Source organism: Pongo abelii, chromosome 19 (assembly GCF_028885655.2).
Source record: "Pongo abelii isolate AG06213 chromosome 19, NHGRI_mPonAbe1-v2.0_pri, whole genome shotgun sequence".
Taxonomy (NCBI): Eukaryota; Metazoa; Chordata; class Mammalia; order Primates; family Hominidae; genus Pongo; species Pongo abelii.
In genome coordinates, this window is record NC_072004.2 from 23,375,189 (window position 1) to 23,400,454 (window position 25,266).

Sequence of the window (25,266 nt, forward strand, 5' to 3'; positions counted from 1 at the left end):
CTCTGCCTCACAACTTCAAAGGATTCTCCTGCCTCAGCCTCCCAAGCAGCTGGGATTACTGGTGCACACCATCATGGCCTGCTAATTTTTTGTATTTTTGTAGAGACAGGGATTCACCATGTTGGCCAGGCTGGTCTCGAACTCCTGACCTCAGGTGATCCACTCACCTCAATCTTCCAAAGTGTTGGGATTACAGGCAGGTGCCACCACACCCAGACTAGAAAACATTATTCAATAGCAAACAATAGCAGTATGCTTGGGGGTTTTAGGATTGATTATTTTCAAATCTCTAGAAAATCTCAATGCATTACTTTGGGCTATAATCTCAGGGCAGAGTCTCATCTGTTAATGGTGGGCTGGTCTAAGGGTCCTTCCAGCTCTCAGATTAATGGTTTCCCATGTTGAACTGCTCCCTGCCGCCCACCCATCCTCGGTTTTGTTTGTTTGTCTTTACAGAGACAAGGTCTCACTATATTGCCCAGGCTGGTCTTGAACTCCTGACCTCAAGCGATCCTCCTGCCTTGGCCTCCCAAATTGCTGGAGTTACAGATGTGAGCCTCTGTGCTCAGCCCATCGTTGGCTGTTCAAGTGTGGAGGTAAACAGTAGATGCCAAATTTACCTCCAGGTCAGAAGGGGCAGATGACCCAGGGCAGAATCATAACCCTAACCAGGCCTCCCACTGCATGAAGACATTATGTTCTGAAGCTTAAACCTGGACAAAGGTGTGACCAGTAGCACTGTGTTCATGAATATCAGGTCAAAAATTTAAAACTGGGACTATCCAGAAGAACCTGGTAGATGCAGGTGCAGTCCACAGTCCAATAGTCAGCCACGATAACAGGCCACCTGTACTTTCTCTTTATCATGGAGTCCTTGATGTAAAAATTGATGACACTTTCTTGCTTCTGGTGGGCTTCCCTTTTTCATTTTCCATAAGTAGCTTTCTCCATCCCACCTCCCAACAGGCCACAGTCAATTCAGGATATTTTAACCATGAAAATGAGACTCCATAACATGAATTTAGAGGCCAGGCAGGGCGGATCATGCGTGTAATCCCAGCACTCTGGGAGGCTGAAGTGGGAAAATGGCTTGAGCTTAGGAGTTTGAGACCAGCCTGGGCAACATGGTGAACCCTGTCTCTAACAAAAATAAATAAATAAAAATAAGCCATGTATGGTGGTGCATGCTACTAGTCCCAGCTACTCAGGAGGCTGAGGTGGGAGGATTATGGAGCCAAGGAGGTCAAGTCTGGGGTGGGCCAAGATCATGCCACTGCAATCCAGCCTGGGCAATGGAGTGAGACATTATCTCAAGAAAAAAAAAAGATTTAAAGGACAGGCTGACTTTCTTGTTACAAGCCAATGCTCATTTGCCATTCCATAAATCCTAGGACACCTCTTAAGAATTATGCTAAATCTACTCTACCTGTGCTCTATAAATGGAACAACAACACTTGGATGATATCAGAGCTGTTTACCACATGGGTTACTGAGTATTTTAATCCCACTGTTGAGACCTACAGCTCAGAAAAAAAGATACATTTCAAATACTTTAGCTTTTTGACAATGTACCTGGTGACTAAAGAGCTCTAATGGAGATGTACAGGGAAACGCATGCTGGTTTCATGCCTGCCAACACAACATCTATCTGTAGCCCATGGATTGAGGCATCATTTTGACTTTCAAGTCTTATTATTTGAGAAATATATTTTATAAGGCTGTTACTGCCATAGGTCATGATTCCTTTGATGGACCTGGGCAAAGTAAATTGGAAACCTTCTGGAAAGGATTCACTGTGGTAGATGCCACTAAGAACATTCATGATTCACCAGAGGAGGTAAAAATAGCAGCATTAATAGGAGTTTGGAAGAAGTTGATTCTGACCCTCATAAATGACTTTGAGGGGTTCAAGACCTTAGCAGAGGAAGTAACCACAGTTGTGGTGAAGATAACAAGATAACTAGAATTACAAGTGGAGCCTGAAGATGTGAGTGAATTGCTGCAATCTTTTTTTTTTTTTTTTTTTGAGATGGAGTTTTGCTCTTGTTGCCCAGGCTGGAGTGCAATGGCGTGATCTTGGCTCACCGCAACCTCCGTCTCCTGGGTTCAAGTGATTCTCCTGCCTCAGCCTCCTGAGTAGCTGGCATTATAGGCATGTGCCACCACATCTGGCTAATTTTGTATTTTTAGTAGACATAGTGTTTCACCATATTGGTTAGTCTGGTCTCGATCTCACAACCTCAGATGATCCATCCGCCTCAGCCTGGGATTACAGGCACGTTCCACTGCGCCTGGCCGAATTGCTGCAATCATAATGGAAATAAATGGAATTAGTTGGAAAAAAGTTTAGCTTGGGGCTCAGGATAGGCTCTCCCTTTACTACCACATTCCTGTGCAGAGCACCAAGGAATCAGAGAATTCTACACTCGACTTTGGCCTTGTGGGTTATTATGGCAGTCTATTTATTGAAGTAGGAGAATAGAACATATTTAACTATTTGTTAGCTTCATTTATAACTCATAATTATTTAGACATAATGCAAACGTGGGCTGGAATTCATGTTCTGATTTTTTGTGGCCTTGAGCTAAGGAAGAGGGAACCAGGGAAATGGGCTTTATATGCTTGGATGGCTTCATGGAATCCCCAACTTCCTTAGCTTCTGTGACGACTCAAGATTGTTACTAAAATCCACTTTGTATTATCTTTAAAAACCAAGGGATATTATTTTTGCTTATATTATATCACATATCATATCTTACATATAATGTTATAATATATAATGTAATATAATTAATATATCATATATCATATGTATATTATATAATCATATATCATATGTATATTATATAATCATATATCATGTATATTATATAATCATATATCATGTATATTATATAATCATATATCATATGTATATTATATAATCATATATCATATGTATATTATATAATCATATATCATATGTATATTGTATAATCATATATCATATGTATATTATATAATCATATATCATATGTATATTGTATAATCATATATCATATGTATATTGTATAATCATATATCATATGTATATTATATAATCATATATCATATGTATATTATATAATCATATATCATATGTATATTATATAATCATATATCATATGTATATTGTATAATCATATATCATATGTATATTATATAATCATATATCATATGTATATTATATAATCATATATCATATGTATATTATATAATCATATATCATATGTATATTGTATAATCATATATCATATGTATATTGTATAATCATATATCATATGTATATTGTATAATCATATATCATATGTATATTATATAATCATATATCATATGTATATTATATAATCATATATCATATGTATATTATATAATCATATATCATATGTATATTATATAATCATATATCATATGTATATTATATAATCATATATCATATGTATATTGTATAATCATATATCATATGTATATTGTATAATCATATATCATATGTATATTGTATAATCATATATCATATGTATATTATATAATCATATATCATATGTATATTATATAATCATATATCATATGTATATTATATAATCATATATCATATGTATATTATATAATCATATATCATATGTATATTATATAATCATATATCATATGTATAAAATAATGTATTATTATTGCTTATTATGAGTGAGCAAAGAAAGTGGTTTCTTAGGATGGAATCTACTCCTGGTGAAGATGCTGTGAACATTGTGGAAACAACAACAAAGGACTTAGAATATTCCATAAACTTAGTTGATGGAGGAGTGGCAGGGTTTGAGAGGATTGGTTCCAATTTTGATATAAATTCTACTGTGGGTAAAATGCTACCAAACTGCATAGCATGCTACAGCGAAATCTTTTGTGAAAGGAAGAGTCAGTCAATGCAGCAAACTTCATTGTCATCTTATTTTAAGAAATTGACACTCCCTCTCCAGCCATCAGCAACCACCACCCCGATCAGTCAGTAGCTATCAACATTGAGGCAAGACCATCCAGCAGCAAAATGATGATGACTTGCTGAAGGCCCAGATGATGGTTAGCATTTTTTGGCAATCACATATTTTCAAAGTAAGGTATATACATTATATTTTAGACATCATGCTATTGCACACTTAATTGACTACAGTAGTTTAAACATAACTTTTTTTTTGAGATGGCATCTGGCTCTGTTGACCAGGTTGGAGTGCAGTGGTGCGATCTTGCCTCACTGCAAACTCTGCCTCCCAGGTTCAAACAATTCTCCTGCCTCAGCCTCCTGAGTAGCTGGGACTACAGGCACTCACCACCATTTTTGTATTTCTGGTAGACACAGGGTTTCACCATGTTGGCCAGGCTGGTCTCGAACTTCTGACCTCAGGTGATGCACCCACCTCGGCCTCCCAATGTGCTGGAATTACAGGCATGAGCCACCATACCTGGCAACATAACTTTTATGTGCACCAGAAAGCAAAAAATTTTGTGTGACTTGCAAAAAATTTCGTGTGACCTGCACTGTTGTGATATTCACCTTATTGTGGTTACTTAGAACGTGTAATATCTCCAAAGTGTGTCTGTATCCCTAAAAGCAGAGCTGGAGTAAGGACTTGGGTGTGGGTGGTTTATTTGGGAAGTGATTCCAAGAAGCAGGAGTCAGAAGTGGGAAGAGTGAGCCAGGCAAGAAAGAAAACCCAAAATAATGGCATGCTATTGAGGCTCCTGCCATGCAGTTTTTTCTGCAGGACCTTCCTAGAGGCTCTGGAATGTTATCCAGAACTGTCCACCTGAAACATGAGCCTGGAGCATTCGTCCATCTGTCCCACACTGGTTGAAGTCTTCCCCTGAGGCTGTTAACCTGCAAGTGTTTCTGGGCTGTATTTGTGCTCAGGAAAAATCCTACAATAATGGAGATGCCCTAGGGCAGAAAGTGTAGCTTGAGTTTGCTGGCAGCACAAGGGAAGCCTGCGCTTCCATGGAACTTCCCATGGTGGCTGAGACTGAATGAAAGGTGAGCTGAGAAGACATGATGCAGGCACCATTGCACTAAGCAATCATAGCCTTCGATCTGGGCAAGAAGACCTCTGCCCTGAATCCTGCGCTTGAGAAAGTGCCTCTCTGGTCCTCCACTGACTGTACTCCAGCCCACCCAGAGCTCTCACCCTGTCTTCTAGGGCACACACTGGGCACTCAGGCCCCTGGCCAAATGTGCCTGAGCCTGCATGGCCTCTTCCCTGGGTCCATTTCACAGTGCAAACTGTGCTTGTCCAAATGGTGCCCAAGGCTCTGCTGTCTGAAGGGGTGAGAATTGTGAATGGAGCTTGAATGGGGCCTAGGGAGTCCCCCACACAGGGGTATGCAAGGCTTCTCAAGAGAGGACGGGGCTAGCTACGATGAACGAAAAAAGTTTAGCTTGGGGCTGAGGATTGGCTCTCCCTTTACTACCACATTCCCATGCAGAGCACCAAGAAATCAGAGAATTCTAAACTCGACTTTGACCTTGTGGGTTATTATGGCAGTATATTTATTGAAGTAGGAGAATAGAACATATTTAACTATTTGTTAACATCATTTATAACTCATAATTATTTAGACATGATGCAAATGTGGGCTGGAATTCAAGTTCTGATTTTTTGTGGCCTTGAGCTAAGGAAAAGGTACCCAGGAGATGGGCTTTAAGTGCTTGGATGGCTTCATGGAATCCCCAACTTCATTAGCTTCTGTGACAATTCAAGATTGTTACTAAAATCCACTTTGCATTATCTTTAAAAACCAAGGGATATTATGTAGGTCAGTAGTTAGAAGGCATTTGACTCAAAATATCTAGGAACCAAAGGATACAAATGACTAAAAGCAGGAGGATTATTACCTGAAGGGGTGGAGGGTTGATCTCAGGATATCACCTGTGAGATCCTTCCTGCTGGCTCAGTGCTGGCTGAACATGAGGCAGGAGAGCACCAGGAACAACACATATCTGGGACAGGAGGGAATGCGGGGAGGAAGGAAAGAGAAATAGGCCTTTCTGTTTTTATTGACACATGACAATTATACATATTTCTAGGGTACATGTGATATTTTGATACATGCATACAACGTGTAGTGATCAAATCAGGATAATTTGCATATCCATCACCTCAAACATTTATCATTTATTTGTGTTGAGAACATTCCACATCTTTCCTCTAGTCATTTTGAAATATGTTATTGTTAATGATCGTCACCCTACTGTGCTATTGAACACTAGAAAATCTTCTGTTCCTTCCATCTAACTGTATTTTTGTGCCCATTAGCCAACTTCTGGGAAGGGCAAAAGAGTGAGTGGATGACAAGGGCCGTTTTTAAGGAAAAGTAAATTTTACGAGAAGCGAAGACATTTTAGGAGGAAAAATAAAAAGGTGGACCATGGGCTTAGAGTGGGGACTGCAGAAATTGAAAGGCAAAGAGAAAAAACCAACTTAGCTATGTGAAAATACATCTCAATGTCATTCCTTTCACAGATCCAATGTCTGATATTCTTTTGGGAAGCTGGATATGAGGTAGGAATCTTTCTTTGAGTCATACATTTTTATCATTATGATTATTGTTGAATGATAGCTGACAATTTTTGAGAGCAATTATTGAGGACAATTATTGAGCTTTGACAAGCTCTTTTCAAAGGACTTTATATATATTTTCTCCACTTCTAATTGTTAGATATTCTTATTATTCCCATTTTGTAGATGAGGGATGAACAGGCATAAAGCCTGTGTGGAGGCAGAGAGCAGCTAAGTAACCTGACCATGGCCCAACAGCAAACAAATGATGGGGCCACATGCAAATCCAGGCAGAACCCTTCTATTATATGAAGCTCAATGTTTTCTTGTTTTCATCTTGTTATGAAAACACCTATTTGCAAAGGGGTTTTGAAGCTACTTTAAAACATTTTGTGGCTGTGTGTGGTGGCTGACACCTGTAATCCCAGCATTTTGGGAGACAAAGGTGGGCAGACTGCCTGAGCTCAGGAGTTTGAGACCAGCCTGGTTAACATGGTGAAACCCTGTGTCTACTAAAAATACAAAAAAATTAGCCGGGCGTGTTGGTGTGCACCTGTAATCCCAGCTACTCTGGAGGGCGAGGCAGGAGAATCGCTTGAACCGGGGAGACGAAGGTTGCAGTAAGCCAAGATCACGCCACTGCATTTCAGCCTGGGCGACAGAGTGAGACTGTGTCTCCAAATAAACAAATAAATAAATAAGATTGAATTTTGAGCTCCTGATCATGTCCCTAGATTGTACTCGTACATATTTTGATGTCTAATAAGATTTATTCTTAGTGCATTTTTTAAGTTAAAGTATTTATTGAGCATCTACTGTATATCATGTGCTGAGATAGGCAACAGTGGTGCAGGGAACATACGGCACAGTCTCTGATCTCAGGTAACTTTCACTCTCATACATATGTATTAGGACACCAATACATGTGTGAATATAAGATAGTATGATATACATTGCAACAAATAATTATTTACTGTAAACCTATTTTATAGCATTTTAAACTTAAACTACTTTCACCCTATTTCCAAAAAAGTATTGCATAACTTTAAATGGATTCTCAGTTTGAAATCATCTTACAAACTGCAGTAGCATCTGCTGGTGAAATACTGCTTTGTATCTATTAGAATAGTCCAAACAACTGGGAGAGAACTGCATTATTAGAGCTGTAAAAGTTATTGTCTAGAAATCTCAGAAAAGAAGAGGAAGTTCTATGGTAGATGAATAAGATGACATCTAAACTGTTCTCTTAAGCTACTGAAGTTCTGTGGCTATCTCACAGCACAAAGTTCAAGTGTATGCCCACAACTCCTCATGCCACAAGATGTGACACCTTTCCAAACTCTTTTTGCAAAAGTTTCCAATTGTGTCTCTTATAAGAGTAATTTTTATACCCACATATTCTGCATTTTGTAGTGCACGCAAAGACAAGATGGGAAGGGGCTTCCATTTGTTGATGCCAGCTGCTCTATGGACCAGGCCCTGCCCATGCATCCGTGTTGGTTCTTTTATCCCCACATCAGCCGTAGCCCATAGGCATTAACCTCCATTGTACAGACGAGGAAATTGAAAGTCTAAGAGAATATGCAGTCAACCCAGAGTCATGCAGCTTGTGTATGTGAGGGTTGGAATGAAAATCCAATCTGTGTGAGTCCCAAGTCCCCTTCCACCATATGGTTTCCATTTCATTTTGCAATCAGCTTGGCTGGGATATGTCTGCCCTAAAAGACAGTAAGTAGGAATACCTGTCTCTATACCTTAACCTAACAACCATGGGCTTGCTTTTTGTATTTGGAGGTGTCATAACATTATAATAACAATTTGATTTTATTTGAATAGTGAATATTATACTACTCAGTCTAGAGATTTATGACATCCCAGTCTAAACTGGATGATAGCAATGAAGCTTCTTCAAGGAGACAAGTATGAGTAATAAGGTAGAAATAAGTTGAATTTCTATGGAGTTGCTACTTCTGAATTTAAAGCTAGCTGAGGTTAAGTAGATATTCAAAAAGATCGCTATAATCTTCACTTGAATAATATAAACATTTATTATTTTTTACATATTTATTTATTTATGGAACATAGATGTAATTTTAAAACAGAATTTTTGCAAATTGTATTAAAATACATTAAAAACATAACACATTATGACCCAACAGAGTTTTTCAAAGTAACTCAGTGTTAGTTTAAAATGTGAAATTTAATCGATATAATTCATCATAGAATACAGTGTGTATGTCAGTATAATATATATCAAAATTGGAAAGAAGTAAATTTATCTTTGTTTTTTAATAAGATGAATTTACAATTTTAATGAATTTCAACTTTCATTTTAGATTCTGGAGGGTACCTGTATAGGTTTATTACATGGGTGTATTGTGTGATGCTGAGATTTGGGGCATGAATGAAGGTGTGAGTGCCTGTCTTGAACTTGCACCAAGATCAACCTCCCCTGATCAGCAGAGGGTAAACTAACTTGAATTACACTTGAATTTTTTAGGAGAGCAGGTCACAAAGGGCAAATTGTGTCCAGAGACAAAAGTGCTCGATGGTCTAAAATGAGCCTGCCATATCACTGTGGGTACAGGTCTTCACACAAATATATTTCAGAAAGGGGTCAAACCCTTGTTTAAAGATAAGTGTAAGCTGGGTGTGGAGGCACACGTCTATAATTCCAGCGACTCAGGAGGCTGAGGCAGGTGGATCCCTTGAGTTCAGGAGTTTAAGACCAGGCTGGACAACATAGGAAGATCCCATTTCAATTTTTAAAAATGAAAAAAAAAATAGATAAACTTAAGCATATTAAATTTTTAAAGAGTTTATTTGAGCAAACAGAGATTCATGGATCAGGCAGCTCCAAACTCAAAGTGGTTGGAGGATCTACCAGAGGTGTTTGTAGGGAAGGCTTTTATAGGGTGAATATAGAAGTAGAGTAGAGAAATTGTTTCATTGGCAAAAATTTGGGCAGTTGCATTATTTGAACTATCCTGGTGGTAGGTCTCTCATTACACAGCTAATACTCAGCGGGCCACTTGTTGATGGGCTAAGCTTTTCATTTTGTCTATGTAGGAACCCAGGCCATGGGAGCTATCTCAGCCTGATGCTCTCCCATTAAGTTATTTTACACCTTCTCTCTGTATCAGGGTAAGTGGGGGTCTTCCCCAGGAGGCTTCTTACCACCCTGTTTCCCTCAGCAAAATGAAACTGTCCCTTTTGCCTCTGTAGGCAATCTTCTGAACAAGGTTTTCCTAATATTCTTATATCATCTTATTTTATTTTATCCTTTTCTCTGTACCTTGTTTACACGCTTCTGGAACACTTGTACACCTTGCACCCATGCCCTGCATTATTTAGGCAATCCTAAAAGAAGACTTCTAGGATGGATTGGTGGAGAACTGCTGGCATATTGAGCCCTCTCTCTTTGTATCTGGAACTTTCATAATTACCTTAGTTCTCCATGCCAATTTTGCAATTATCTTTGTTCTCCACTTCAAAATACATTTACCTCTGAGAGAAGCTGAGTACATAAAAGGGACCTTGTCCAGTGGTACTTATGAGGCAGGAGATGTGATATATTTAAAATTATAAACTAAAAGCTTTCTGACACCAAAAGCATAAGTAAAACACAAAAAAATAAGTAAAGTGGACTTCATCAAAATTTAAAACTTTTGTGCAATCAGAGGACAACTGGCAGAATGGAAGAAAATATTTTAAATAATATCTTTGTAAGGGATCAATATCCAGAATATATAAAGAACTCCTACAACTGAGCAATAAATAAACAACCCAATTAAAAAATAGGCAAAGGACTTACATAGAAATTTTCCCAAAAAAGATATACAACTGGCCATCAAGCCCATGAAAGACGCTCAACATCACTGGTTACTAAGGAAAAGCAAATCAAAACCATAATAAGATACCACTTCATACACATTAAGATGGCAATCATCAAAAAACCAGGGAATAATAAGTGTTGGTGAGGATGTAGCCAAATCGAAACTCTTGTGCATTGCTGGTGGACTCTACAGCGGTATAGTCATGGTGGAAAAGAGTACAGCGGTTCCTAAATTTAAAAAAAAAATGGAACATAGGCTGGGCTCAGTGGCTCATGCCTGTAATCCCAGCACTTTAGGACACCAAGGTGGCCAGATCACGAGGTCAGGAGTTCAAGACCAGCCTGACCGACATGGTGAAACCATGGGGTTTCACCCCATCTCAACTAAAAATACAAAAATTAGCTGGGCGTGGTGCTGCGTGCCTGTACTATCAGCTACTCAGGAGGCTGAGGCAACAGAATCTCTTGAACCTGGGAGGTGGGGGTCACAGTGAGCCGAGATCACACGACTGCACTCCAGCCTGGGTGACAGAGCTAGACTCCATCTCAAATAAATAAATAAATAAATAAAAATGAAACATAGAATTACCATATGAGTCAGCAAGTCCACTTCTGGGTTTAAACCCATAAGAATTGAAAGCAAGGACTTCAACAGATATTTGCAAATTCATGTGCATAGTAACATTATTCATGATAGCCAAAAGGTGGAAGCATTCATTGACAGAGGAATGGATAAACAAAATGTGGTATAGATGTACAGTGGAATATTACTTAGCCTTAAAAAGGGACATTCTGACGCATGCTACAACATGGATGGACTTTGACATAATGCCAAGTGAAAGAAGCTGGATACGAAAAACTAATACTGCCTGATTCCACTTATGTGAGGTATGTAGCATGTAATATTCATAGAAACCAAAAGTAGAATGAAATTTCCCAGTTAATGGGAAAAGAGATTAAGGAGGGGCTATTGTTTAAAGAATGCAGAGTTTTAGTTTGGGAAATTGAAAAAGAAAAACTTCTAGAGATGATGGATGGTGGTGACAGTTGTACAATCAGGTGACTGTATTTAGTGACACTGAACTATGCACTTAGAAATGGTTAAAATGGCAAATTTTATGCTATGTATATTTTGCCAAAATAAAAATTACAATCTTTTTTTAAAATTAAAAGCTTTAGAATAATTAATTAAAATAAAAGTAATTAAATCTATTTTAAAACTAAAGCTAAAATGAATTCTCCTTCAATCCCAATAACTATGTGCCAAAAGTGCTACTTCTGCTCTGATCATTCTACCTACTGTGAATATCCATGTGCGACTTTTCATAAAATAAACTTGAATGAGCATTAATTTTTTTATAATTCTCTTTCTCTATCCACTAGCTACATTCTACATCCTACAAGTTGCACACCACACCTGATACAGATGAATCATTTTTCTGCTCCCTCTCACAATTCCCTCTAGTATCTGTGATTTATATACGCCCTCCTGCTGCTCTAGGTCCAATCTCTGTGCAGTTGGATGTCTTGGTATTGGTAACTCTTGACCTGGGTAAGCAAGAAACACAGTGAAATTGATGTTTTCTCTTTGAAGTTGACCCTGAAATAGGAGAATCTTTGGGTGGTCCATCCATGTCCATTCATTCCTGTTAACAATGTTAACAAATATTTTCTGGCTTAGGACATTAAAGAAGGAGAATTTTATTTTTTAAAATTTTATTTATTCATTTTTTCATTATTATTTTTTTGAGACGGAGTCTCCCTCTGTCCCCCAGGCTGGAGGGCAGTTGCAGAATCTTGGCTCACTGCAACCTCTGACTCCCAGGTTCAAGCGATTCTCCTGCCTCAGCCTCCCAAGTAGCTGGGATTACAGACACGTGCCACCACGTCCGGCTAATGTTTTGTATTTTTAGTGGAGATGGGGTTTCACCATGTTAGCCACAATGGTCTCAATCTCCTGACCTCGTGATCTGCCCGCCTCGGCCTCCCAAAGCGCTGGGATTACAGGTGTGAGCCGCCGTGCCCGGCCTAAAGAAACAGAATTCTATTAATTTATCAGCTGAGTTTGCGTTACAGCAGCTTACAAAGAATTTGCCATTGTTTGAGGTTGCAGTGAGGACAACATGAAACATCTGATGAAAAACTTTCACAAAACCTGGTCTCTTTCCAACAGCTTAGCTATGTGAGAATAGCTTTTATAACATGACAACCGTAAAAATAAAACCATTTTAAAGTTAAAGCTGTCCTTCCAGTTTCCATTTCAAATTTTATCCCAAGAACTGAGGTGCCGTTCAGTAAAAGGCAACTACAGGCTTCTCAGCAGTAAGGCTAAGTATTTGTTTTATGTTTTCTGGTGGTGAATTTATTTCTTGTCTTTGAGTTTGCAATGACAACTATAAAAGTGATTGTCAATAGTATTAGTATAATTTAATTTCTAATAGAATGAGTTTTCCAAGTATGTGTTAGTCAGAGCTATGATATTCCTAATAATACCGGAACTTATTTTGTGCTCTATGATGATGATATTAGTCATCTGTTTTCTCAGCAATATTTTACAGTGCTTCAGACTATTAATACACTAATCTGTAGTTTTGGCTGGGTGCCGTGGCTCACGCCTGTAATCCCAGCACTTTCGGAGGCTGAGACTGGTGGATCACTCAAGCTCAGGTGTTCAAGAGAAGCCTGAGCAACATTGCGAAACCCCTTCTTTACTAAAAATACAAAAATTAGCTTGGCGTGGTGACGGGTGCCTGTAATCCCAGCTACTTGGGAGGCTGAGGCAGGAGAATCATTTGAACCTGGGAGGCAGAGGTTGGAGTGAGCTGAGATCGCACCATTGCACTTCAGCCTGGGCAACAAGAGGGAAACTTCATCTCAAAGGAAAGAAAAAGAGTAAATAGTAAGATCGGGCATGGTGGCTCATGCCTGTAATCCTAGCACTTTGGGAGGCTGAGGTGGGCTGATCACCTGAGGTTGGGAGTTCGAGGGCAGCCTGACCTACACGGAGGAACCCTGTCTCTACTACAAATACAAAATTAGCCACGCTTGGTAGTGCATGCCTGTAATCCCAACTACCTGAGAGGATGAGGTAGGAGAATTGCTTGAACCCGGGAGGTGGAGGTTGTGGTGAGCCAAGATCATGCCATTGCACTCCAGCCTGGGCAACAGGAGTGAAACTACATCCAAAATAAAATAAAATGAAATAAAATAAATAAAAAATAAATAAATAAAATAAAGAGTGAATAGTATTCCTTTGTGTGTGTGTATATATACATATATATATATCTATATATATGTATATATATCACATTTTCTTTATCTATTCATCCAATGCTGGCCTCCTACGTTGCTTCTATATCTTAGCTATTATGAATAATGCTGCAGTGAATATGGTAGTGCAGTTATCTCTTCAGTTTGCTGATTTCAATTCCTTTAGCTATACACCCACAGGAGGGATTGCTGGAACATACGGTAATTCTATTTTTAGTTTCTGATGAATCTCCATATTATTTTCCACAATGGCTGTATTAATTTACATTGGGAAATGTAATTACTTTTGATGCTGTTGGGAATGGACTGGTTTATTCAATAAACCGTGTTAGATACATTAACTAATAGTGTGTAGGAGTTAAGTTATATTTACTGAATTCTTTACATTAAGGTATAGTTAAAACAGACTGAATAATTAAATGTAAAAATGATCTGGAGAAAACCTTTTGTTTTGTTTTGTTTTCTTTTCTTTTTTTGAGATGGAGTCTCACTCTGTCATCCAGGCTGCAGTGTAGTGGGGGGATCTCAACTGACTGCAACCTCACTCTCCCAGATTCAAGTGATACTCCTGCCTCAGCCGCCTGAGTAGCTGGGATTACAGGTGTGTGCCACCATACTCGAATAATCGTATATGTTTTAAAATAGGAATAGATTTTCTAAGCTAAACTGAAGGGAAATGCTAAGGAAAGAGTGAGATTTGACTTGATAATTATGTGTCTGAATGAATCAGCCAATTAATAAAATGAAAACAGGCCGGGGACAGTGGTACATGCCAGTCATCACAGCACTTTGGGAGGCCAAGGTGGGCAGATCACTTGAGTCCAAGAGTTTGAGACCAGCCTGAGCAACATATCAAAACCCCATCTCTACAAAAAATACAAAAATTAGCCAGGTGTGGTGACTCATGCCTGTAGTCCCTGCAACTTGGGAGGCTGAGGTAGGAGGATCACCTGAGCCTGGAGATGTAGAGACTGCAGTGAGCTGTGATCTTGCTACTGCACATCCAGCTTGGGCAACAGAGTGAGACCCTGTCCCAAAAAACCTCAACTAAAATGAAATGAAAACAAACACAAGATAAAAATTGATGGACTTATTTTAACACATAGTATGATGAACACACATAGATAACAATACTAACCCAATGGATTTTTGTCAGTCAAACTCATGGCCACTAGTCTAAAGGAAATAGGAATAATGACTATGAATTCACAACCATTTGCAACATTAGAAATACAAATTATCATCAGATATATCAGACTCACAATTATTTGACCTTTAAAGAATTCATCCTGCTCTCCATAATGAATAAGAAAATATTGATAAGTCTTTTTTCCCTTAACTTAGCCTTTTGTGCTCCTGAATCTCTGAATTTGTGTTTATATCTGAAAACTCTTTTTTTGTAATTATTTTCTGCAGCTTTTTTCTCTTCACTTGAGATATCTCCTATATTCTCTTTACACTTTTCCACAAATGACTCAATTTTTTCATAAGCTTCATTGATGAGTTCCATGTATATGATGATAGTGTAATGATAAATTATCCATGTGGTTTCCCTCCAGTCTTGTTCATTATTCAAGTGACTCTCCTTGGTTTAGCAACAGGCTAGGAGGTATCTATGACATTTTGTTCAGGTTAAGCAGAAAGAAGAAAACAAAATCTACATTCTCTTTTTCATATTTTAAACACAAGCCAACAAATAATTTGGAAAGACCCATGATTAGACAGGGAGGATTTTATGCTCCTTCAAGAGTAATTGAGTTTGTTTAATTGTATGGAGGAATGAGCATATCTCAAGGGGAATCGAGAAGAGATAATATTTGGATGACAGAATCATTAAGAAGTGGCTTTGTACCCTGGCTACAACACTGCACACGGGAAATATTCAGGTGCAGTGGTGCATGCCTGTAATCCCAGCACTTTAGGAGGCTGAGGCAGGTGGATCACCTGAGGTCAGGAGTTCAAGACCAGCCTGACAAACATGGTGAAACCCCATCTCTACTAAATACAAAAAATTAGCTGGGTGTGGTGGCACATGCCTCTAATCCCAGCTACTTGGGAGGCTGAGGCAGGAGAATCACTTGAACTTGGGAGGCGGAGGTTGCAGTGAGCTGAGATCAGGCCATTGCACTCCAGCCTGGGCAACAAGAGAAAAACTCTGTCTCAAAAAAAAAAAAAAAATCACAGCCCCACCAACTTTTTCACATAGGATGATTAAGGATTCCAGAGCCCACGCTACCTCTAGGGGCTCCTACCCCTGTCACACCACACATATATCTTGACAGGGCCTGTTACAGAGAAGAAAAGCCCCAGTAAATTAATATCACAATCATCACCACATACCCACCAAAAAACTCAAATTAAAATTTTGACAAAATTAAATGTCAAGAAGAATGCGAAGATTTTGGAATTATCAGACATTGTAAGACTGTCAGTTGGTGTGCTAACATTGGGATGAAACCAATAATACCTAGTAAAACTGACGATATGTTTATCCTGTAACCTATGGTTTCACCTCTTGCTTTATACTATACATAAATACACACTAATGGTAACCAAATAGAAATACAAACATGTTCACAACAGCATCATTTGTAACTGACAAAAATGAACACAACCCACATGTCCACCAACAATGAAGGGAAACACACTGGTGTACTGTATTTTCACTTATTTTTATTTTTCATATTTATTTTATGTATATAAATATAAATTTATATTTTTTTTGAGACAGCGTCTTGCTTAGTCACCCAGGTTGGAGTGCAGTGGTGCGATCTCGGCTCACTGCAACCTCCGCCTCCCGGTTTCAAGCAATTCTCCTGTCTCAGCCTCCCGAGTAGCTGGGATTACAGGCATGTGCCACCACTCCCAGTAAATTTTTGTATTTCTAGTAGAGATGGGGTTTCACCTTGTTGGTAAGGCTGGTCTCAAACTCCTGTCCTGAGGTGATCCACCTGTCTCGGACTCTCAAAGTGCTGGGATTACAGGTGGGAGCCACTGTGCTTGGGCTTTTTTTTTTTTTTTTTTTTTTTTTTTGAGACTGTCACTCTATTGCCCAGGTTGGAGTACAGGGCACGATCTTGGCTCACTGCAACCTCCACCACCTCCCAGGTTCAACTGATTCTCCTGCCTCAGCTCTCGAATAATTGGGATTACAGGTGCACACCACCACACCTGGCTATTTTTTTTTTTTTTTAACAGAATCTAGTTCTGTCACACAGGCTGGAGTGCAGTGGCTCAAACTTGGCTCACTGCAACCTCTGCCTCCCAGATTCAAAAGATTCTCCAGCCTCAGCCTCCCGAGTAGCTGAGACTATAGGCATGTGCCACCACGGCTAATTTTTTGTATTTTTAGTAGGAATGTGGTTTCACCATGTTCACCAGGATTGTCTCCATCTTCTGACCACGTGATCCACCTGCCTTGGCCTCCCAAAGTGCTGAGATTACAGTCATTAGCCACTATGTGGCCTAATTTTTGTAGTTTTAGTAGAGACGGAGTTTCACCATGTTGGCTAGGGTGGTCTGGAACTCCTTACCTCAAGTGATCTGCCTGCCTCGGCCTCCCAAAGTGCTGGGATTATAGGCATGAGCCATCATGCCTGGCTGGTGTACTGTTTTAATAGAATGCAGAAACAATGCTAACTGTGAATCCTAAATACTTAATATTGAGTAAAAGGGGCCAGATGCACAAGGATACAGACTTTTACTCCAACTATGTAAGAGAAAAACCAGGCAAAATCAGACTTTACTTTAGGCATACAAAAATGCATAATAAGGCCAGGCACTTAGGTCAGGAGTTTGAAACCAGCCTGACCAACATGCAAAACTCCATCTCTACTACAAATACAAAAATTAGCCAGGCATGGTGGCACATGGCCCGTGCCTGTAATCCCAGCTACTTGGGAGGTTGAGGCATGAGAATCATTTGAATCCAGGAGGCGGAGGTTGCAGTGAGTCAAGATCATGCCACTACTCTCCAGCCTGGGTGACAGAGTGAGGCTCCATCTCAAAAAAAAAAAAAGAAAGAAAGAAAATACATAATAAAATTATAAAGAGAACCAAGGAGAGGACGGCAGATATCCACAGGTGGATATCTGTTGTATCTGTTACTAATAAGGGGAAGGAAGACTTTAGGATCAGTTAGGGGCATACAGAGGACTTCTTGGTGGTGATAGTGCTCTATTTCTTCATCTGGATAGGTATCACATAGATGTTTCTTTAATAACTGATGTATCCATATCTTTGTTTGTATATGTTAAAATAAGAATGAAATAGAGGAAAGGATGGTGAAAGGAAAGAGATTTCTCCATTCATCAAAATTTTAAAGTCACGTTTTTCTTCATGTTCTTCTCCAAGCTCAGTCTGAAATGGTGAAAGCAGCCAAGCGCGGTGGCTCACGCCTGCAATCTCAGCATTTTGGGAGGCTGAGGTGGATGAATCACCTGAGGTCAGGAGTTGAGACCAGCCTGGCCAACATGGTAAAACCCTGTCTCTACTAAAAATACAAAAATTAGCTGGGCATGGTGGCGGGCACCTATAATCCCAGCTACTCGGGAGGCTACAGTGAGCTGAGATCATGCCACTTGACACAAAAGGGTGAAACTCTGTCTCAAAACAAAACAACAACAACAATGACAAATGGAAACAGGAAAACATCCTAAATAATAGAGGACTTATTAAACTAGGGTGCAGCCACTCAAACTGTGTATTGATTTGTAGATTAAGGAAACTATGACCCTCCCTAGGTACTGATTTAGAGTGACATTTCTGTGAAAATAGAGAAATACTTATATATGCATAGAACACATATATGTATTTAAAATTGTATATGGGTATGACATATACATACATATTTGTGTGTATGGCAACTGCAACCTTGTACATGAAAATAACTTCTGTGTTCAGCCCTAAAAAAGAACTAGATCTTTCCATTTGCCACAACATGGATGAACCTGGAGGGCATTATACCAAGTGAAGTTGGCCAAACACAGAAAGAAAAATATTGCATGACCTTACTTATATGTGGAATGTTAAAACGATTTTCACATACAAAGGAATAGAAGGCTGGAAGCGGTGGCTCACACTTGTAATTTCAGCACTTTGGGAGGCCAAGGCGGGAAGATCACAAGGTCAGTAGTTCAAGTCCAGCCTGGCTAACACAGTGAAACTCCGACTCTACTAAAAATGCAAAAAATTAGCCAGGTGTGATGGCACGTGCCTGTAATTCCAGCTACTCAGGAGGCTGAGGCAGGAGAATCTGTTGAACCAACGAGGCAGAGGTTGCAGTGAGCCGAGATCATGCCACTGCACTCCAGCCTGGGCAACAGAGCAAGACTCTGCCTCAAAAAAAAAAAAAAAAAAAACCAGAGTGGTTACCAGGTAGAGAGGAAGGGAGGAAAATAAGAACATGTGGGTCAGAGATACAAAGTAGCAGACATGTAGGATGAACAATCCTATACATCTAATATACAACATGAGGACTATAGGTAATAAAATTGTACTGTATGTGGGATTCATGGTAAATGAGTAGATTTTGCCTTCCCTTGCCACACTAAATAAAATGTGGGTAGCTGTGAGATTATAGATATGTTAATTTGCTTCACTATAGTAGCCCTTTTACTATGTATATGTATCCTATAACATCATATTGTGTACCTTAAATATACACAATAAAATATATTTAAAAAAAGAAAAAGATTGGTCAGGCATGGGGGCTCACACGGGTAATCCCAGAACTTTGGGAGGCCGAGATGGGCAGATCACGAGGTCAGGAGTTTGAGACCAGCCTGGCCAACATGGTGAAACCCTGTCTCTACTAAAAATACAAAAAAATTGGCCAGGTGTGGTGGCACACACCTGTAATCTTAGCTACTCAGGAGGCTGGGGCAGGAGAATTGCTTGAACCTAGGAGGCAAAGTTTTCAGTGAGCTGAGATTGTAGCACTGCACTCCAGCCTGGGTGACAGAGTGAGACTCCATCTCAGAAACAAAACAAAACAAAACAAACAAAACAAAACAAAAAAACAAAAAGAAAACATTTTGGCCAGGAGTGGTGGCTCACCCCTGTAATCCCAGCACTTTGGGAGGCTGAGGCAAGTGGATCATGAGTTCAGGAGATCGAGACCATCCTGGCTAACATGGTTAAACCCTGTTTCTACTAAAAATACAAAAAAAAAAAAAATTAGCCAGGTGTGGTGGCGGGCGCCTATAGTCCCAGCTACTCAGGAGGCTGAGGCAGGAGAATGGCATGAACCTGGGAGGCAGAGCTTGCAGTGAGCCGAGATGGCACCACTGCACTCCAGCCTGGGTGACAGAGCAAGACTCCATTTAAAAAAAAAAAAGAAAAACCGAATATCCCGCGATGCAAACTAGCAATAATCTACTAGTGAAAATGCGTTGTGATGTGTGGATTCATCTCACAGAGTTAAACCTTTATTTTCATTCAGTAGGTTGGGAACACTCTTTTGGTAGAATATACAAAAAAGACATTTTGGTGAACAGTGAGACCTAATGTAAAAAACTGAGCACTTTGGGATAACAACTAAAAACTATATATCTGTAAAAATGGTTTGTGATGTGTGGATTCATCTCACAGAGTTAAACTGTTGTTTTGATTCAGCAGGTTGGAAACACTCTTTTGTAGGATCTATGAAGGGACATTTTGGAGCCGACTGTGGACTATAGTGAAAAACCTAATATCCCAGGATAAGAAGTGGAAAATCTATCTGTTAAAATAATTTGCGATGTATGGATTCATCTCACAGAGTTAAACCTTTTTTTAAATTAAGTTAAACCTTTTTTGTTGTTGTTGCTCCCCCACAATTTGGAGTCCTTCAACTTGGGCACTGGGCCATGTTGCAGAGAGCTTGGGCAATGAAGGGAATGCAGGGATGGAGTTGGTAGCAATTTCTGAGTCATCTGTCTGCAACTTTTTTGCAGCTGAAATTGTGGGACCCTATCCACACCTCAACAGATTGTACCCTCACCTGTATCTAACTTAACTGCTGCTCACACTCTTTGTCCCAGAATGAAATCACAAGATGATGGAAGAGTGCCTACCTCACGAAGTGAAGCACCTGCTTGGCTGAAAACAGAATTTGAGGTGGTTTCAGGAAGTCCTACGGACAGAACTGCTAGGGTCTGGCACTGAGTTGGCTGCAGGACAATGAGGCACTGGGAGGTGTCTGCTCTTGGGTGTGATATGCTCCTGTTCTTTATTGAAGAATGGCTGCTTTGTATGGGAAGGTGATTTGGATCCCTGTTGGTCTTAGACCGCAATTCACTGCATTCAGGAACCACGGGAAAACAAAAAGCACGCAGCCCCATAGCCCAAGCGGAGCCACACAGACAGGTGCACCAGAAGGTGGCGTGACTCGAAAAAAAAGGGCAGTGGTTCATGAGCCAAATATGCACCAGAAGGTGGAGTGATTCGAAAAAAAAGGGCAGCGGTGCATGAGCCAAATATTTTTTAGCAGATGACAATTATACACACACACACACACAGACCCACAAACACACACATACAGCCACACACTCACACACAGACATCCAAAACTCACAGCACTCACACAGAAACACACAGCTTGGCAGCTTCTGAGGCTGTGTGGTTCTGCTTCGCCAGGAAGTCCATCCGGCAAGAGCGCAGTCCTGAAAAACACAGGCGGACTTTACCTAGAAATCAGTGAGGCAACTGTCAAGGAGACACCCCGACACTGAGTAGGCAGGCCTGACGCAGCCTGCGGATCTTTTTGGACCTTAGGGATTTCGCAGTGTATTTCTGAAGCTCCGCTTGAGGTTTCCTCAGGCTGACTCCCTACTGCCATCTGCTGGGATTGTAGGACTATCACTTGGATCTTTAAAGGAAAACAGGTGAGACTCCAACGCAGACGCACGTCCACAGAGGTCTTCCTCTCCGCCAAGCCACAGATACCTGCAGCCAGGCAACGGTGACATTCACTTGACGCGAGCCTTCCCTCACGGCTTGTGCATGGTATCCCGAGACTGAAGCATGCGCATTCGCGAGGCAGCCTCAGGAGCTGAACTGTCAGGGCTGTCAGCCTGCCTAGGCAGAGAAAAATAGTATAGGCAGAGCCAGCCTGGTCTCGGGAATAAAGCTGTCTGCGACAACCACAGCGAGACCCTATAAGTCTCCACCATAGCGCCTCCTGGGGCCATATCCGTGGTCAGGCACCAGTGGAGGAGGAGAAGTTTCTAGAATTTAAGGTGGGCACTGGAAACGGCTCTTCTGTTTCCATTGCTGAAAGAGGCTGTGTGACGGAATTGGGTCCCATGGGGATGGGAATACAATCTGGTAAGATGAGGGGTCTGGGGGTGATGAAATCATCCCTTATACACCGGAGGTGGGTGTCACTGAAAGATGGCCTGGCCCTTGAGCTCACTGCCACACTTCATTCTGGGCCTCACAGATGCTCGTGCTTCTCAGCACAGCAGTCTGGGAATGGAAAGAACCAAGACAAAAAGAAGTCCAATGTGGTACCAGGTCTTTGAAGTAGAACTGGCAACACACAAGAGCAAATGAAATTGAGAGATTGTCTCAGAGGCCATCCGGGGTGGTAACAATCCTGAAGACGGTGTTCAGGAATGCTGCTGAGGGTCATTGCTGACACCACAGGGAAGCTAAGAAAAATCAGTGCTCGCCTAAAAGAACCAGAGGGCCTGCGGTAAAGTCCAAGCCACGTTGAAAGATTTCTGCTAGAAGACCCAAGAGCCTCCTGCAAAGTAAAACCAACCCTAGCCCCTACAACTAGACCACTATCCACCACCTGGAGTGCAGCCAGCCTACCCGAAGTCCCTTTTTCTCCTTGAAACCCCTGGCAGCCAAAAGATGTGTGGCAAGAGTCAGGTCCATCCAGCAACAGCCCAATGATAAACCGCCTCCACAATGAGAAAGGATGTGTAGATGAAATTAAACACAGCCTAGATTACCAGGCAAAAGCCAGACACGGCTGCACGCTCTCATCCTATAGGAATCATGCCGCCTTCTGATAGAAGTGAGAGAAAAGGCCGGGCGCGGTGGCTCAGGCCTGTAATCCCAGCACTTTGGGAGGCCGAGGCGGGCGGATCATGAGGTCAGGAGATCCAGACCATCTTGGCTAACATGGTGAAACCCCGTCTCTACTAAAAATACAAAAAATTAGCCTGGCGAGGTGGCGGGTGCCTATAGTCCCAGCTACTCGGGAGGCTGAGGCAGGAGAATGGCGTGAACCCCAGGGGGCGGAGCCTGCAGTGAGCCGAGATCGTGCCACTGCACTCCAGCCTGGGCGATAGCAAGACTCCGTCTCAAAAAAAAGAAAAAAAAGAAGTGAGAGAAAAAATAAGTTCCTGGATGGTAGATATAACACGAATTTACGATTACAAAAATATCACAGCTACCCAGTCATTAAAACGTGACAGTGTTTAGAAGGAAACACTCATGAAATGGATCTCCATGAGTGTCGTTTTCTGGCGACTGGGAAACTTTTACTGAGGAAGACTTTGAGGCAGACCCAGGAAACCCTAGACCCACGAGGAACATGGAAGTGAGGAATAGAGGAGGCCAGGGTGGAGGCCACATCCCACCCAGCATCAATCCATCCCACTCCTATGTGGCTGCGTGAAGGAAAGCCAAAATTGGGAGCTGGCCCAAATGGCCCCAGTTTGTACTCCAGCTGTTCCTCTCATGTTGGAGTCCTCCCACCTAAGCACAGGGCCATGGTGTAAACATCTTGTGCAATGAAGAGAGCAAGGATGGAATTGGAAGCACCTTCTGCCATCTCTCCGCACCTTTTTGCAGGGAAAGGTGTGGACCCCACCCACATTTCACCAGATTATATACTCACCCCAATCTGAACTTACGGCTGCTCACCCCTCCGTCTCGGAATGAAATCCGAAGACGATGGAGGATTGCCCACCTCATGACGTGAAGCACCTGTTCGGCTCAAAACCGAATTCGAGTTGGATTCAAGCGGCCCTGAGACAGGATTGCGAGCGTCTGGTTGCGAGGTTTCGACGATCGGTTGGTCCCAGGACAAAGAAGTCATGGGAGGTGTCTGCCCTTGGGTGTGGTGTGCTCCTCTTCTTTCTTCAAGAGTGGCTCTTTTGCAGGGGAATGTGATTTGGACCCTGGCGTGTCTCGGCCAGCCCCGCAATTCACCGGGGATTAAGGAAACACAGAAAAACAAAGGACATGAAGCGAGGCAGCCCAAGCAGAGCCACACAGACAGGTGCACCAGAAGCTGGGGCGAGATGAAAACGAAAGTGCTGCAGTGTGTGAGCCACACTGCTTTCAGCAGACACCACTTAGACACACACAGACACACACACACAGCCACTTACACACGGAGACATACAACACTCGCAACACTCCCAAAGCAACACACAGCCCGGCAGCTTCTGAGACTGCGCGGTACTGCTCTGCCACGAAACCTGAACGGGCACGAAACCCTACCGGGAAGAGCAGCCCCAGAAAACACAGGCGGGCTGTACCAAGAAATGACAGGCGGGCAACTTTCAAGGAGACTCACTCTCACAAGATCTAGGCAGGCCTAACGCATCCTGCGGGTCGATCCTTAGGGATTTCGCGCTGTATTTCTGAAGCTCCGCTTGAGATTTCTTCAGGTTGATTGGCTACTGCCATCTCCTAGGATGTGGGACTATCACGTGGATCCTTCAAAGAAGACAGGCGAGAGTCCAAAGCGGACGCACCCCACAGAGGTCTCTTTCTCCGCCAAGCCACAGATACTTGTTGCCAGGGAACAGTGGCAGTCACTGTGACGCGAGCCTTCCCTCACTGCTTGGGCATGGTGCTCAGATTCTGGCGCATGCGCATTCGTGAGGCAGCCTCGGGAGCTCAACTGTCAGGGGTGTCAGCCTGCCTAAGCAGAGGAAAATGGTTCAGGCAGATCCAGCCTGGTCTAGGGAGGTGTCTGTCCTTAGGTGTGGTGTGCTCCTCTTCTTTCTGCAAGAGTGGCTTCTTTGCAGGGGAATGTGATTTGGACCCAGGCATGTCCGGCCAGCCCCCCAATTCACCGTTCATTCAGGAAACAGAAAAGCAAAGGACAAGAAGTGAGGCAGTCCAAGCAGAACCACTCAGACACGCGCACCAGAAGGTGGGGCGAGTCCAAAACGAAAGCGCTGCAGTGTGTGAGCCACACTGCTTTCAGTGGACACCACTTACACACACACACACACACACACACACACACACACACACGGAAACATACATCACTCGCAACACTCCCATAGCAACATACAGCCCGGTAGCTTCTGAGACTGTTTGGTACTGCTCTACCACGAAGACGAATTGGGGAGAGAGCAGCACCAGGAAACACAGGCGGGCTGTTCCTAGAAATCACAGGGGGCAACTTTCAAGGATACTCACACCAACACCGTCTAGGCAGGCCTGACGCATCCTGCAGGCCCTTTTGGATTCTTAGGGACATCGCGCTGTATTTCTGAAGCTGCTCTTGAGATTTCTTCAGGCTAACTCTCCACTGCCATCTCTTAGGATTGTGGGAATGTCACGTGGATCCTTCAAAGAAGACAGGCTAGTGTCTAATGCGGACGCAGGTCCACAGCGGTCTCCTTTTCCGCCAAGCCACAGATATTT

At 41.7% G+C, this 25,266-nt stretch overlaps 3 long non-coding RNA genes across 10 annotated transcripts; 1 reads left to right on the forward strand and 2 right to left on the reverse strand.

The window, feature by feature from the left end:
• Window positions 1-994: 994 nt before the first annotated feature.
• LOC134760526 (uncharacterized) lies at window positions 995-12,006 on the reverse strand. Its single transcript, XR_010138117.1, has 4 exons — window positions 11,810-12,006; window positions 10,372-10,442; window positions 5,894-5,998; window positions 995-2,303 (listed from the first exon to the last, which is right to left on the reverse strand). It is a non-coding gene; the product is annotated as an uncharacterized LOC134760526 (long non-coding RNA).
• LOC134760527 (uncharacterized) lies at window positions 5,573-19,037 on the forward strand. The gene is made up of 3 exons (XR_010138120.1): window positions 5,573-6,560; window positions 14,142-14,263; window positions 18,016-19,037. It is a non-coding gene; the product is annotated as an uncharacterized LOC134760527 (long non-coding RNA).
• LOC129051293 (uncharacterized) lies at window positions 12,167-25,140 on the reverse strand. Of its 8 annotated transcripts, none has more exons than XR_008515415.2 (4): window positions 24,182-25,140; window positions 23,498-23,893; window positions 20,718-21,716; window positions 12,167-12,420 (listed from the first exon to the last, which is right to left on the reverse strand). It is a non-coding gene; the product is annotated as an uncharacterized LOC129051293 (long non-coding RNA). The 8 variants fall into 8 exon arrangements; XR_010138103.1 differs by lacking the exon at window positions 12,167-12,420 and adding an exon at window positions 16,421-16,785 and having other exon boundaries at window positions 19,912-21,720; XR_010138104.1 differs by lacking the exon at window positions 12,167-12,420 and having other exon boundaries at window positions 19,503-21,720; window positions 23,514-23,780.
• Between the last annotated feature and the right edge of the window lie 126 nt (window positions 25,141-25,266).